Source organism: Bos mutus, chromosome 12 (assembly GCF_027580195.1).
Source record: "Bos mutus isolate GX-2022 chromosome 12, NWIPB_WYAK_1.1, whole genome shotgun sequence".
In the NCBI taxonomy this organism is placed as follows: domain Eukaryota; kingdom Metazoa; phylum Chordata; class Mammalia; order Artiodactyla; family Bovidae; genus Bos; species Bos mutus.
In genome coordinates this window covers 14701970-14716182 of record NC_091628.1, presented here as the reverse complement: position 1 = coordinate 14716182, position 14213 = coordinate 14701970, and the positions used below count along the sequence as shown (strand labels likewise).

Here is a 14213-nt window from a genome sequence, read left to right as displayed (position 1 = left end):
AACATAGACCCTTAGAAAATTGCATACAGAAGACAGTTCTTCGAGTCAGAAAAAGGATATTTGAGAATAATGACTTATTGGAGAACTGTTTTATTAGTGGGTGCTGTTAATAGGAGAAGAAAGTATTTTACATTTTGGTGTTCTACTTGAACAAGTAATTGGAGAAGGGGAAATCTTAACTTACAGAGTCTCTTTTTTTTAACCTTATCAAGAGAACATGGGAAAGGATAAAATTTGGTTTTCATGATTCTTGTCTTTATATCTACATAAACTTAATTAGAGCCATTAGAACAATTTACTTTTCTATGCAGAGTCTGCTAGAAACAAGAGGAGATTTCCCTTTTGGTTTGATGAAAATTTGTAAGAAGCAGACTGCTAAAATTAAAAAACTTTATGGTGGAGTCCTAGGTGACAAATAAGAAGTTTAGTTAATGACAACTTGTGGATTAAAATGACCTAATTTGGCTCTCTAAAGAAATTATACTCTGAAAAAAAGAATTATAAAAGGGTATTATGATTTAGAGTAGCTACTGTATTTGGGGTGTGGGAGAGGAGCTAAAATTCTTGGCTTTATTAGTCTAGTAGTTTGGAAAAGATGAGTAAAAATACTGTGGATAAAATTTTGTTTTTAGAATTAAAGGTATTGAAAGATTCACAGACAAAATGTATTTCTATGAAAGATGGGAGGCTATATTTCCTTGAGTACAAAAGAATTTAGAAGCCTTAACTATGTGTATTTAAAAGATGTAGGGCAGGGAGTGTTAAATAAAAGCATTATACTGGAAATTTCAAACATATTGTAAAAATAGTGATGAAATGAGAGTTTTAAAAATGATTTTCATTACATGAACTCTTCCCTACACTATCAGTAGTTTCAAAATAAAAACGTTTATGAATATTGAACATGGCTTTATGTTTGAGGTATAAGAACTAGGCTTATTGTTTCACTATGATTCGTAGGACTAGCTATAGAATAAAATAGTTTTTTTTATTTGAGTAAAGAACTTTTTTTTTAATAACTTCTGTTTTAAAGGAGATAAATGTCAATAAGAAGTGTGACTACAAGTACTGACCTTGTAGCTATTGTAAATATATCCATAAATCTTATTCGATTTTGCTGTATTGAAACACTTGAGCAAAGTGTCAGTGCCTAGATGTCCTAAGCAATTTCTTGATTTTAAAAATTCAGGTATTTTAATTTCCCATTTAAGAAAGTTCACATTAACTTAGTCTTGAAATGTGAAAGGTTTGTATTTCCAAAATAAGCACATAGGTGCTCTTTAAAGGTTTTTCCCACTTAAATGTACATCTAAGGTAATCAGATTACTGCAGTAAGAAAAAACAAAAAATGCTAGGGAACTTTGAAGTGTGCATCGGAGTTTTCAGGAATTGTGATCAAAGTGATCTCTACTCAAGAGGTAAGATATGGCATGTAGGTAGAAAATGTTCAAAATATTTTCAGTGTTAACATCTGATGATAAAGTGACCTACAACAGATTTCCTTGGATTTTCAGACAGATGTAGAGTTAGGGAAAGAATTTTTCTTTAAATTTGCCCCAGAGAAGAGCAATGGATAAACCACAAATTTGTCTGGAGTGAATTTAGGAACATACGTCTATCTACATTGTACTCTCTGTACCTGGCCTACTGTATTCCAGGCATCTCCTACCCTTGCTCTTTTTTTTTTTAAACCCTTGTTCTCTTAATGTTTATGATCCATACTTAACTTAGTATTTCTTATGTGCTGAGCACTGTTAAAATACTGTACTTTACATGGAAAGTTGAGTACATATTTCATGAGGTTATTCCCTGGTTCTTGGTTGTGTATGCCTATTTTTATTAAACCTAAAATGTAGAAAGTAGCTGTACTGAGTAATTTTAACTTTGGTTTGAGAAGTTAATTTGAGTTTTATAAACATTCACTTTCACTGTAACTCAGAGGAATCTTTAAGAAATAATATTGTTGGCTAGTATAAACAAAATTGTTCAGACAAGATATTTATAAGGTTATTCCATAAGGTATACTAAGTGGGTTCAAAGAATCAAAAGTTAGCATAATATTCAGTCTATCTAGAAACAAAGGAAAATGTAATATTCAGTACAGATGAGCTAGAAATATGATTTAGGATTTTTTTTTCCTAAAATTACGTTATTATAATTTACTCAGTAGATGGCAACATAAAAAACAATACTCTTCCATCCTATCTTTTTAATTCTTTTTGTAAGAATACCAGCTTGTGGACATTTGGCTTTTACTTAAAATACTGTGCTATCTGTTGTGGTTTTTCGTTTATACAGAGCACATGATCATGTTGTAGTGATAGCACTCATATGACTTCAGTGAGATAGCTCATTCCATGTTCAGGATGCTCTGATGGGAAGAAGCTGATCCAGAATATGCTTCCATGTCACTTTTTATTTGAAGATTACCTTGGGAATTAGCCAAGTTAGAACCTTCATCTTACATACAAGATTAATTGATGTCTGAGAATATCACGTGTATTTCTAATATCATATAGTTGATTAAAGGTCTACTGTAGGATTTGAGTCTCTTGAAGGCTCTGAGATCTATACTTATCCTGTACTTTATTGCTGCCTCATGTTAGTCCCAGTTCTGGGAACATCGAGCAAGTCTGATTCCCTTCAAATACCATAGCCTGCAGGTGATTTAAGATGGCTCTTACACTGCATCAATTTCAAATGCAGTTTGTTTCATTTTTTTTTTTCCCCTACAGGTTAAGCATACCTCCATTTCTTGCTCTTAGGTAGCATGGTTTTGAAATCCTTAAGAGTTTTGTAGATCTCTGAACATGCTTCAGTATATTATTTTTCTTAATGTGTGACACAACAAAGTACAGGTATGCTCAGCCTCTGTTTGACCTTGTGACACTCATACTGCTTTGTTTATCTTTACGTATTTATCCAATCAGGTGCTTAATTTTACGAGATTCTCTTGGACAAAAGAGTTTCATATTGATATGTAAATTTTGTTAAAAAATCAGGGCAGTAGTCTCTTACAGACTAACATGCGCAGTTCAGTGGAAAAGAAAATGACTCAAAGTCAAGCCAGATCCTTGAGAAAGCAATCAAAAAAGTGTAATCTTCATTTCGGTTATTGCTTGCTTAATTCTGACTCACAGAGCTATAAATTCTGTATTAAATAGTTTTTATTGTTGTTCAGTCACTAAGTCATGTCTAACTCTTTCCGACCACATGGACTGAGCACCACCAGGCTCTGAGCACCCCCCACCTGTCCTCCACTATCTCCCAGAGTTTGCTCAAACTCAGGTCCATTGAGTCAGTTATGATATCTAGCCATCTCATCCTCTGCTGCCCCCTTCTTCTTTTGCCCTCAGTCCCCAATATCAACATCTTTTCCTTGCTTTTTGCATCAGGTGGTCAAAGTATTGGAGCTTCAGCGTCAGTCCTTCCAGTGGATGTTCAGGGTTGATTTCCTTTAGGATTGACTGGTTTGATCTCCTTGCAGTCCAAGGAACTCTGAAGAGTCTTCTCCAGCACCACAATTCAAAAGCATTAATTCTTAGTGCAAAATGTTATTTTTCAGGTTGTCCTTTAGTAATTTAAGGGGAAGCAGGCCCTTTGGAGCTAAATTGTTGACACAAGGACTGACATTGAGACGAAAATGAACTTGTGTTTAGTAACAATTAAAACTGGAAATGAAAGGCAGTGCTTTAGTGGAAAATTTTGAGATACATCCCAAACGGCTGAAGATGGTGGAGAAGTGCCCTGGAAGCCTGTGTGGCGAAAATTCTCATATTTTCCTGTTGCCTTTTGAAATATCGTGCAAAGACTTCAGCAACGTTGTTTTGGTATAACAGTGTTTTAAGTTACCAGTTAAACAGCTTCCCCCCTCCTCTCCAAATTTTAAATTGAGCTCCAGGAAGACATGTATTTAATACCTTTGAGGTATGAGTAGCCTAATGGTTTTTTTAATGGTTGATTGCATGTACCTTTAGGGTATGTGTTAACCTTTTTTTGAGAAATCCTCAGGGTGTGTTCTACCTTACCTGAGTTAGAAAGAATTTGAGGACAAATGAGCAAGAAAGAAAAGAATGATTTACATGCCTACTTTGTGCAACTTTTGCTAGGTGAATTACACAGGGAGGCCTGGCGTCCTGCGATTCATGGGGTCGCAAAGAGTCGGACACGACTGAGCGACTGATCTGATGTGATTAAATCCAGTTGACCTTTTAGGTGATTTTTTATTTTACACCCAAAGATGCCAAAACTCAGAAATCACAACATCTTCCCAAGGGCATATAATCAATAAGCAACAAAAGTAGCATTTAAAAGAAAATTTGTAAAAATCTAAAGAATTCTATCATGCTGTTGATTGTCAAACATCTTTGCCGAAAAGAATGGATATTCTTAGGAAAATTCCATTTTTAAAAGGGATATTTTTACTTAGTATGCATTTTTAAATTGAGAGTAGTTTTAGTCTTTACAGAAAAATTCACCAGAAAGTTCAGAATACCTCCCTCCTCCCCATATACAATTTTGCTTATCATAGTTTGCTCTATTGACATCTTGTGTGGTGTATTTTATAATTCATGAACTGATATCAATACCTCATCATTAAGTGAAATGTATAGTTTAGGGTTCACGGCTGTCATACAGTTCTGCAAGTTTCCCCATATACATAATGTCATGTAATAATGTCATACAGAAAAGTTTCACCAACCTACACATGATACACGCCTATATTCATCCCTGTGTTCCCTCCCCACCCCTGGCAATCACAGATCTTTTCCTTCTTTGTGTAGTTTTCCCTCTAGCCACCTCAGACTGCCTTCTTTAAGTTAGCAGTGTACAATGTCTCCTTGTGACTTGTTAATGTACTTCTTTTTATTACTGAACGGTATTCCATCATATGAATCTACCACTGTGTGTTTATCCACTCATCTTTGAAGGACATCCTGATTGCCTCCAGTTTTTGGCACTTAGGAACAAAACTGCTGTGAACATTGGTGTGTAGGGTTTTTGAGGACAGAAGATTTCAACTCATTTGGAAAAACACCCAGCAGTGCAATTGCTGGATCTTACGGTAAGGCTATGCTTAGCATTGTAAGAAACGGCCCAGCTGTCTTTCTTCCAAAGTGGCTGTACCATTTTGCCTTCCCACCAGCGATGAACCAGAGTTCCTGTTCTGCATCCTTGCCAGCATGTGGTGGTGGTGGTGTTTTGGATTGTAGTCCCTCCAGTAGGTATATAGTGGCTTCTTACTGTTTTATTTTGCAGTTCTCTAATGATACTATTTACCATGTGTGTATCCTTTTCTGTGAGGTCTCCTTTCAGATCTTTTGCCCATTTAAAAAGTTTTTTTTCCTTTTGTTTTAAAAGTCCTATGTATGTTTTAGATAGCACTCCTTTACCAGAGAAGTATTTTGAAAGTATTTTCTCCTAGTCTGTGACTTGTCTTCATTATCTTAACCGTGTCTCCTAAAGAGCAAAAGTTTTAAAGTTTAATCAATTCCATATCAATTTTTTTTCCTCTAATGGATTGTGCTTTTGATGTTGCATCTTTTAAAAACTCACTGTTAGACTCACGGTCACCTACATTTTTTCCTATGTTACCTTCAGAAGTTTTACAGTTTTGAATTTTACATTTAGACCTGTGATCCATTTTGGATCACAGTTAACTTTTGTGAAAGTTGTAAGGCATAAGTTTAAGAAAAGACTCGTTTTTCCTTTGTATTTTCTTTGCTCCTTTTTCGAAGATCACTTGACTATATTTGTATGGGTCTGTTTCTGGGCAGTTTATCCCATTTCATTGACCTGTCTTTTCTCCTGATACTACTACACTGTTGAATACTGTAGATTTTTTGGTTCATCTCAAAATTGGTTGTCAGTTCTCTAATTTTCTAGGTCTTTCACTGAGACTGAAACTAGGTCTTTCGTATAAATTTTAGAATCAATTTGTCCACAAAATGACTTAAGTAGGGTTTTTATTGGGATGGCATCGGATCTAAAGATTAAGTTGGGAAGACCTGACGTCTAACCATCTATGATCATGTAATTAGTCTCCCATTTATTTAGATCTTTAATTTTTCATCAACATTTTGTAGTTTTTTCCTCATATGGATCCTGTATATATTTTGTTAAATTTATACCTAAATATTTCTTTTTTTTTTTTTGGTGCTGATGCAAATGGTGTATTTTTAACTCCAGTTGTTCATTCCTGATATATAGGAAAACAGTTAACTTTGCCTTTATCTTGCAACCTTTTTATAGTTGCTTACTAGTTACAGGTGCTTTTTCTTTCTTTCTTTAGGGGCTTTCAATATACAGTATGTCAGCTGCAAATAAAGACAATTTTGTTTTCCTTCTTAGTCTTTATACCTTTCATTTCCTTTGCTTATTGCACTGGTTAGGACTTGCAGGTACAAAGTTCAGTAAGGATGGTGAGAGGGGACTTCCTTGTCTTATTCATGATATTGGGTGGAAAGCATCTGGTTTCTTAACAATAAGCATGATGTTAGGTGTAGGTTTTTTGTAGATATTTTTCACATTATGGAAGTTCCCCTCTAATTCTGTTTCCTCAGAGGTTTTTTGTTTGAGTGTTGTGTATTTTTTTAAAATCATGAGTTGATGTTGCCTTTGTCAAATGCTTTGCATTTATTGATATGATCATATGATTTTTCTCTAGTGTTTGTAATTGATTTTTGAATACTAAATCACCCTTACATATGTGGGTTAAATGGAGCTTGGCCATGGTGTATAATTCTTTTTACATGTTATTGCATTCAGTTTGTTAATATTTTGTCAAGTATTCTTGTATCAAGGTTAATGAAACACTGGTCTATAATTTTCTTTTTTGTAATGTCTTTGACTGTGATATTCGAATTGCTTCATAGAATGAGTCAGGAATTGTTCACTTTGTTTCTACTTTCTGAAATAAATTGTAGAGAATTGGTGTTATTTTATTAAACATTTGGTAGAATTCATCAGTGAAACCATGTGGGCTTTGTGCTTTCTGCTTGGGAGGGTTATTAATCGTTAATTCAGTTTCTTTCAGTAGATACAAACCTTTCCAGTTTGTTTCTTGAAAGTTTTGGTAGATTATATCTTTTAAATTCATTTAATCTAAGTTAACAAATTTGTGGAGTAGAGTTCATAATATTCCTTACTATCCTTTTAATGTCCATAGGATCAGTAGTAATGGCTCCTCTTTCATTGTGTTATTAGTGATTTGTGTCTTCTTTCTTTTTAATTGTTAGCCTGGCTAGAGATTTATCAGTTTTATTGATAAAATTACCAAACCTTGGTTTTGTGGATTTTTCTGTTTTATTGTTTTCAGTTTCAGTTTCATTGACTTCTCTAATTTTTATTTCTCTTCTTCCACTTGCCTTAGGTTTATGTGGCTCTTCTTTCCCAGCACTGTTTTTGCTGTGTTTCAGAATTTTGATAAATTGTATTTTCACTTTCTTCAGTTTGAAGTATTTAAAGATTACTCTTGAGGCTCTTAAAACCAATGTATTATTTAGAAGTGTTGTTTAATCTCCATTTTGGGGATTTTCATCTATCTGTAAATATTAGGTATCTTAATAATTTTTAGTTCAGTTCTATTTTGATCTGAGAGAATACTCAGCATGCTTTCTAGTCTTTTAAAATTTTGTGGTGTGTATTATGGCCTTTAATCTTGGTGAATTCTCCATGTGAGCTTGAGAAGGTATATTTTGCTGTTGTTAGATGACGTAGTCTTTAGATATCAGTTAGACCAGCTGATTGATGGTGCTGTTCAGTTCAGCTGTCTTTCCTGATTTTCAGCCTGCTGAGTCTGTCACTTACTGGTAGAGCAGCCTTGAAGTCTTTCAGTGTATTAGTCTGTTCATCAGTTTCTCATTTCAGCTGTTAGTTTTTGACTCACATATATTGATGCTCTGTTGTTAAACAAATACATGCTAAGGGTTGTCATCTCTTCATAGAGAATTGACCCCCTTCATCATTGTGTAATGTCCTTCTTTATCCCTGGTAACTTCTCCTTGTTTTGAAGTCTGGTTTTCCTGAAATGTATGTGGTTATTCTAATGTTCTTTTAATTAATGTTATGGTATATCTTTCTTATCCTCAAATCTCCTGTATCTTTATATTTACTGTGAACTTTTCTTACAACATACAGTTGGGTCTTTTTTTTTTTTTTCAATCCATTTGATAGTCACTGTCTTTTAATTGATGTATTTCAACCATTTACATTTAAAGCAATGTTTTTAAGTTGGATTTATATCTATCTTGTTTGTTTATTGCCTTTGTCCTTCTAAAATGTGTTTTGCCCTACACTCTATTTCTGCTTTCTCTGGTATAATTCTAGCCTAGGGTCCTAACATTTACATATGCTTTGCCAGGAGCCTTCTAAATCATTTCACTTCTTTAATTTGATTCATTTAATTCTTTTGAGCATCCACTTACTAAATTTCATGCGTCTCTCAAGTGCTGAAGATCAGATGCTTCTACCCCATACCCGTCTTTTCAAAGGCTTTCTGCCCTAGTTCTCGGGAGCCTGGATCGATCTATTGTGTCTTGTCAAAGACTTTATGGCTTTAGTATTTTCTCTGTGAGCCAGTCTCCCTCTCTACTGGATCGTTCCCATTACCATCTAATTAAGCTTTCATATGTCATCTTAAGGAAGCCATCTTGACCTTTTCCCTCACCCTTTAACTTCTACTACAGTCTGTACTCACTTTTATTACCAAGAATTATCTACTCATATTGTTATAATTTCGCAAATTTTATTTTTTTCTTAGTCTATCCCATTGTGGCTTTTGCATCTAGCATCATGTGACTGCTCTTATCAAAGTCTCAGGTTCTGTGGCAACAGCAGGTCTACTCGATGTTTACCTGTACATTCTGACCTCTTAGCAGAATTCATTGTAGTTGAACCTATCTTCTGAAATGCCCTTCTCAGTCCTTGAGTTTTTCTTTTAGCCTCTTCTTGCTTTGCACTTGGATGACTTCATCCATTCCCATGACTTAATGCTTTTTCTTTTTTTTAACTCCCCCTAATGGTTATCTCTTGCCCAGCTACCTCCTCAAAGCTCCGGTCTTGATACCCACTTGGAAATCAAGTGGATTCAACTACATAAAAAAAAAAGTCCAACCCCAGGCTATTTTTTCTCTGTGTCTTCTTCATTTCAGTAAAGAATGATATTGATCTCACATCAGAAACAATGGAGTGGTCTCCCTTACCTCCCATATGCAGTCTGTTATTTGTTAGTCCAGTTGGTTGTTTTGGGATTTTTAAAAAACTTTTTTTTTTTTATAGCGGTTTTACGTTTATAGAAAAATTGACCAAAAAATACAGAACTTCTATATTAATTTCCCCTCCCTAGTTTCCTTTACTAGCCTTTTGCATTAGTTTGGTATATTTGTTGTAGTTGAACCAGTTTTGGTGCATTGAAGTCCAGAGTTTACATAAGGATTTACTCTGTGTCAGCAGTGCTGTGGATTTTGCTAAATGTGTAATTTCACCTATCCATCATTAGGGTATCTTGTCACCACCACAGTCCCTGGCACCCACTGATATTTTTACTGTCTCTCAAGGTTTGTCTTTCCCAGAAGGTCATAGAGTTGGAATCTTGTAGCATTTCCCGCTGGTTTCTTTCACTCAGCCATATGCAGTTAAGATTCGTCCTTTTGTGGCTTGATAGCATATTTCTTTTTAATACTGTATAGATCTGCCACAGTTTGTTTGTTCTTCACCTTTTGTAGGACGTCTTGGTTGCTTTCAGTGTTGGGGACTTACGAGTAAGAAAAGCTCCTATAAACATTTGTGTGCAGGTGTTCTGAGGACACATTTGCAACACACTTGGAAAAATACCTAGTAGCGCAACTGCTGGATCTTAAACGTAAGCCTCTGTTGAGGTTTGTAAGAAACCTCCACACTATCCCAGAGTAGCTGTACTGTTCTGCATTCCTACCAGCACTAAGGAGCATTCCTGTTGTCTTACGTCTTTGTCAAGTAGAAAATAAAATACAGCCCAAAAGCAGAGCCAAAAAATAGTATCCAGTTTTTCACAGAGAAATTATGAGACAGAGTTTACATATAAATATCTCCACTTCTAGTGGAGTTTTCATGTCACAACAGTTGACTATATTTCCCAAGAATGTAAGAGGTGTTAAATCCTTTAGGATAAACTCTTCTTCATTATAGGTATTCTGACTTATTTCATAGTGTGGTGGTATCTCATTTTTTAATTTGCAGTCCCCTAATGGCATGATATTGAGCATCTTTTCACATGCTTATTTTCCATCTCTATATCCTCTTTGGTATTTAGATAAGGCCAGTGTTTTTAGATTGATCTGTTTTTTCCCAATGTAGATGTTTATTTCTTCTAGCACCAGCTTTTGAGAAGACTGTCCTTTCACCTTTGAATCACTTTGGTTCCTTTTTCAAAGATCAGATTTCCCTCCTAAATCTGTCTCAAGTCTGTCCAGCTTCTCACTATTTCCATCTACCAACCTCTACTCCAGGCTGTCCCTTGCCTGGACTCTTGAAGTAGCCCTCTCTGGTCACCTTGACTTCTGTGTTCTTTATAGAATAGGATTTATTACATCCATCCGTATCTGTTTGCTGTTGAAGACTCAGTTGCTTTTCTTCATTAAAACTATAAAGTCCAAATTCTTTTATCATGGCCTGTGATCTTGCCTCCAGCTTTACCCTAATTCCTGCTCTCTAGTCAACCTTGGGTTTATTTCATGAAGTCTCTAAATTGCTTATCCTCTCCTTTAGGGGATTCCCGGTGACTGGAACGTCGCTTCCTCTGATTGTAGGTCTCAGCTTCCGTGTTTCCATTTCAGAGATGCTGTCTCTAGTCACTAGATCTAAACATCCCATTCTGCTTCTTAACCTTCATTCTTTGATATCAATTCCTTCCTAGTATTTTTCTCAATTTAAAATATATAGTTTGTTTATATATTGCCTGGCTTCCAGAGGTCATGTCTGTTATTCATACTGTTTCTTAGCACTTGGCAGAGTAGCTATCACACAATAGGCACTGAACAGATACTTCAGTGAGGAAGACGTAGGCAACTTTTCAGATGTCCACATCTAGTGAGGGAGATCCACACAGAAATAGGTGAATCGCAGGGCCATTTCAGTGCTGTTGGACAATGTTACAGTTCCGGAAAATAAGCAATAGAAGACTTAAAAAAAAATCTTTGGGATTCTCGGAGAAGGCAGTGGCACCCAACTCCAGTACTGTTGCCTGGAAAATCCCATGGACGGAGGAGCCTGGTAGGCCGCAGTCCATGGGGTCGCTAAGAGTTGGACACGACTGAGCGACTTCACTTTCACTTTTCACTTTCATGCATTGGAGAGGGAAATGGCAACCCACTCCAGTGTTCTTGCCTGGAGAATCCCAGGGACGGGGGAGCCTGGTGGGCTGCCGTCTATGGGGTCGCACAGAGTCGGACACGACTGAAGCGACTTAGCAGTGTGAACTAGTGATTACAGTAATCAATTTCTGAAGTCTTACTGCCCAGGCTTATTTATGAATCCTTATTGCCTTGGCCATAAGTGAGTTAAATATTTGATAATGCAGGGTCAACATAACTTTAATCCTAGCAGTACGATCCCAGAAATCATCCATTGGTACTGACAGTATGGGTGCTTTAGGGACGATCTCAAGCCCACCGAGAGATTGTCCAGCCTACTGACTGAACATGGCCTGTAGGGTGCGTGTTGGTTTTGAGTGCTCAGTGCAGCCATTCACCTGGGCAAGTTTAACCTCCGTGTGCCTCAGTTTCCTCATCTGTGAAGGAGCTAATAAACGCTGCACGGGGTTGTGATGAGGGTTGAATAGACTAATACGTAAAGCATTTTTTCATGTGCCAGATAAAGAAAAAGTGCTTATTCTGTCATTAACATTTTATGATGTTCGAGTACCCTGAGTAATATGCAGCTTTCTCAACAGACACTTCCGTTCACACTTTTTCTTTAGACTGTATTCTGATGCCAAACATAAATCTTAACCTTCTCAGCACCCATCCTTTCTCCTCCATCTATGCTCTGCATCCAGTCACCTCTGCTTTCTCAGATGTCTTATGACTTAAAATTCCCTCTCATATTTCTTCCTTTCAAACAAATCTTTCTTGTATGCATGCATACAAACACTTTCAAGTCTCCAATGAAAAAAATAAGTAACTGCAGGAGCTGCCCCACCTCTTCCTCTGTGTAAGCAAACTTACTGTCTCTAACATTCTCTCTATTTCTTTCAGTGCCACTCATTTCTCTATTCCAAGCTTGTTTCTACCTCTGAACTTCACTGAAATGATACCACTGAGGTGATCAGTGACCTTATCACTGAATCAACAGGACCTTTTCATCCCTTGCCACGTGTGCTCTCAGCACTCAGCACAGTTGACCCTCTTCTAACACTTGGATTCTGAGAGTCTTCAGTCTGAATTCCTCCTACCTTTCTGGCTGGTTCTGAGTCTGATTTGCAAACCCATTCTTTCCCAGGCTTTATTTTATATATTGAGAGTTTCTGAGGCTGGATCCTTGGTCATTTAATTACCTTTATACTGATGATTCAAGTTCAGTAGTAATACTGGTCCAGCTTTAGAGACAGAATGACCTACTTGGCATCTCTTTCCCTTTCTTTGTGCCCCAAGGGCACTTCACACACACTTTGTGAATTTTTGATCTGTCTGCCCTCAAATGTGATCTTAGCATTCCTCCTTTTAGTGACTAGCACCCCCGTGCATCCACTTACGCATGCCGGAAACCTAGATGACGTTCTGTGTGTGTGTATTCCTCACACCTCCTTTACCCCATCTGTCATCCTCTCTTGTTGACTTTTGTGTCTGAAATCTCAGCAACCTATTTCTCTGTTATCATTGTCCTCAGTCTGTTACTTCCTAGCTTGCACTATAACAGTTCTAACTGGTCTCCTTGTATACAGCCTTGTGCTAATCGAATTCACTTTCCACAGTGCAGCCAAAATGATGTTTCTCAAGATACAAGTTTTATTGATTTTATATCTGTAATTAAAATAATCAGCTTTCTATTTTTAGTTTGAATCCTTGGGTAGGTTAGAGACAAAATCCTTCTTATAATTTGTGAAACCCCAACAGACGAAGTTCCTGTTTACCTCTCCACTCATGCTTGGCCACTTTTTATTTATTCATTGTTTTTATACTCTGCCTCTCCCTCATCTTTTTTTTGCCTTCACTCCGTGGTCATTACCTTGCTTCAGGAATACCTCTGATGTTCTTGACCAGGTTAGATCACCATCCTCTTTGCTCTCATAATGCCATGTTCATATCGTATCAGTGGTCACAGTCTTACATTTCTGTGTTCCACCTCTCCCTCCAGCTAAAAACCCCTAAGAGACCAAGGATTATGTTTGGTTTTGCTTACCATTTGTGGGTACTTAGCCCAGTAACTAGCTTATACCCTTTGGTTCATCAGATCTTGGGATGCTATCTTTCTTTCACTAAGGAATAAAAAGTTTAAAAAAGGAAGGAAAATAATGAAAGATAAGCTCACAATAATGTTATTGAAAGAATTTTCTATAAAATTAGCTTGAACTATTACATTTTCTCCCAGCCCCCTGCCTTTCTTAGATAATAAAAGAATGTTATTTAAGGAAAATATTCTAGTTTATTTCTAGATTCTTGATACTATACGAAAATAATTGGCACTTAATCATAGTTCCATTCTTCAGGCCTTCCGAAACAGAGAAATTAGATTTGTTTCTAACTTTGGAAATAAAATATTCAAGCTGGGTTTGATTTGTCTTTTAAGTGCAGGTTTCCTGAACTCCCAAATGATGCTGCCTTGTGGTCATCTCTGGGAAGGGGTATTAGTCATAATTTGAGTTCAAGAGCAAGAATTACTTTTTAACTGTAGGGTGATGTGAAATGAGTCTTTGTCTAGGTCTTCATTTCATTAATTTACCCTTTCTTCTTCTCTCATACTTTGGTTTCTTATAGGAAGGTACCAACTGTCAGCATTTCTATCTCTGTTCCTTAGTTCATGAGGTTCTCTGCACCGTTCTATTAGGGGGTCCAAGAGGGTCGTTCTATTAGGGGGTCCAAGAGGATAATTTCTATAACAGACTTAATTTTTGTCAACTCAATTTGTGCTTTGTATTAGAGAAATTTATAATGGAAAAAATTCAGTTTGTCATTTAACATTGTATTAATTCTCAAAGGAGTTTAAATTTAAAAATCTAAAAAACTTAAAGTTTTAAA

General features: G+C 36.3%; 1 protein-coding gene across 2 annotated transcripts in view; it reads left to right on the top strand.

The window, feature by feature from the left end:
* The window catches only part of TSC22D1 (TSC22 domain family member 1), a 122934-nt gene that overhangs the window by 33423 nt on the left and 75298 nt on the right, over positions 1-14213 (top strand). The gene's annotated exons all lie outside the window — the stretch shown is intronic.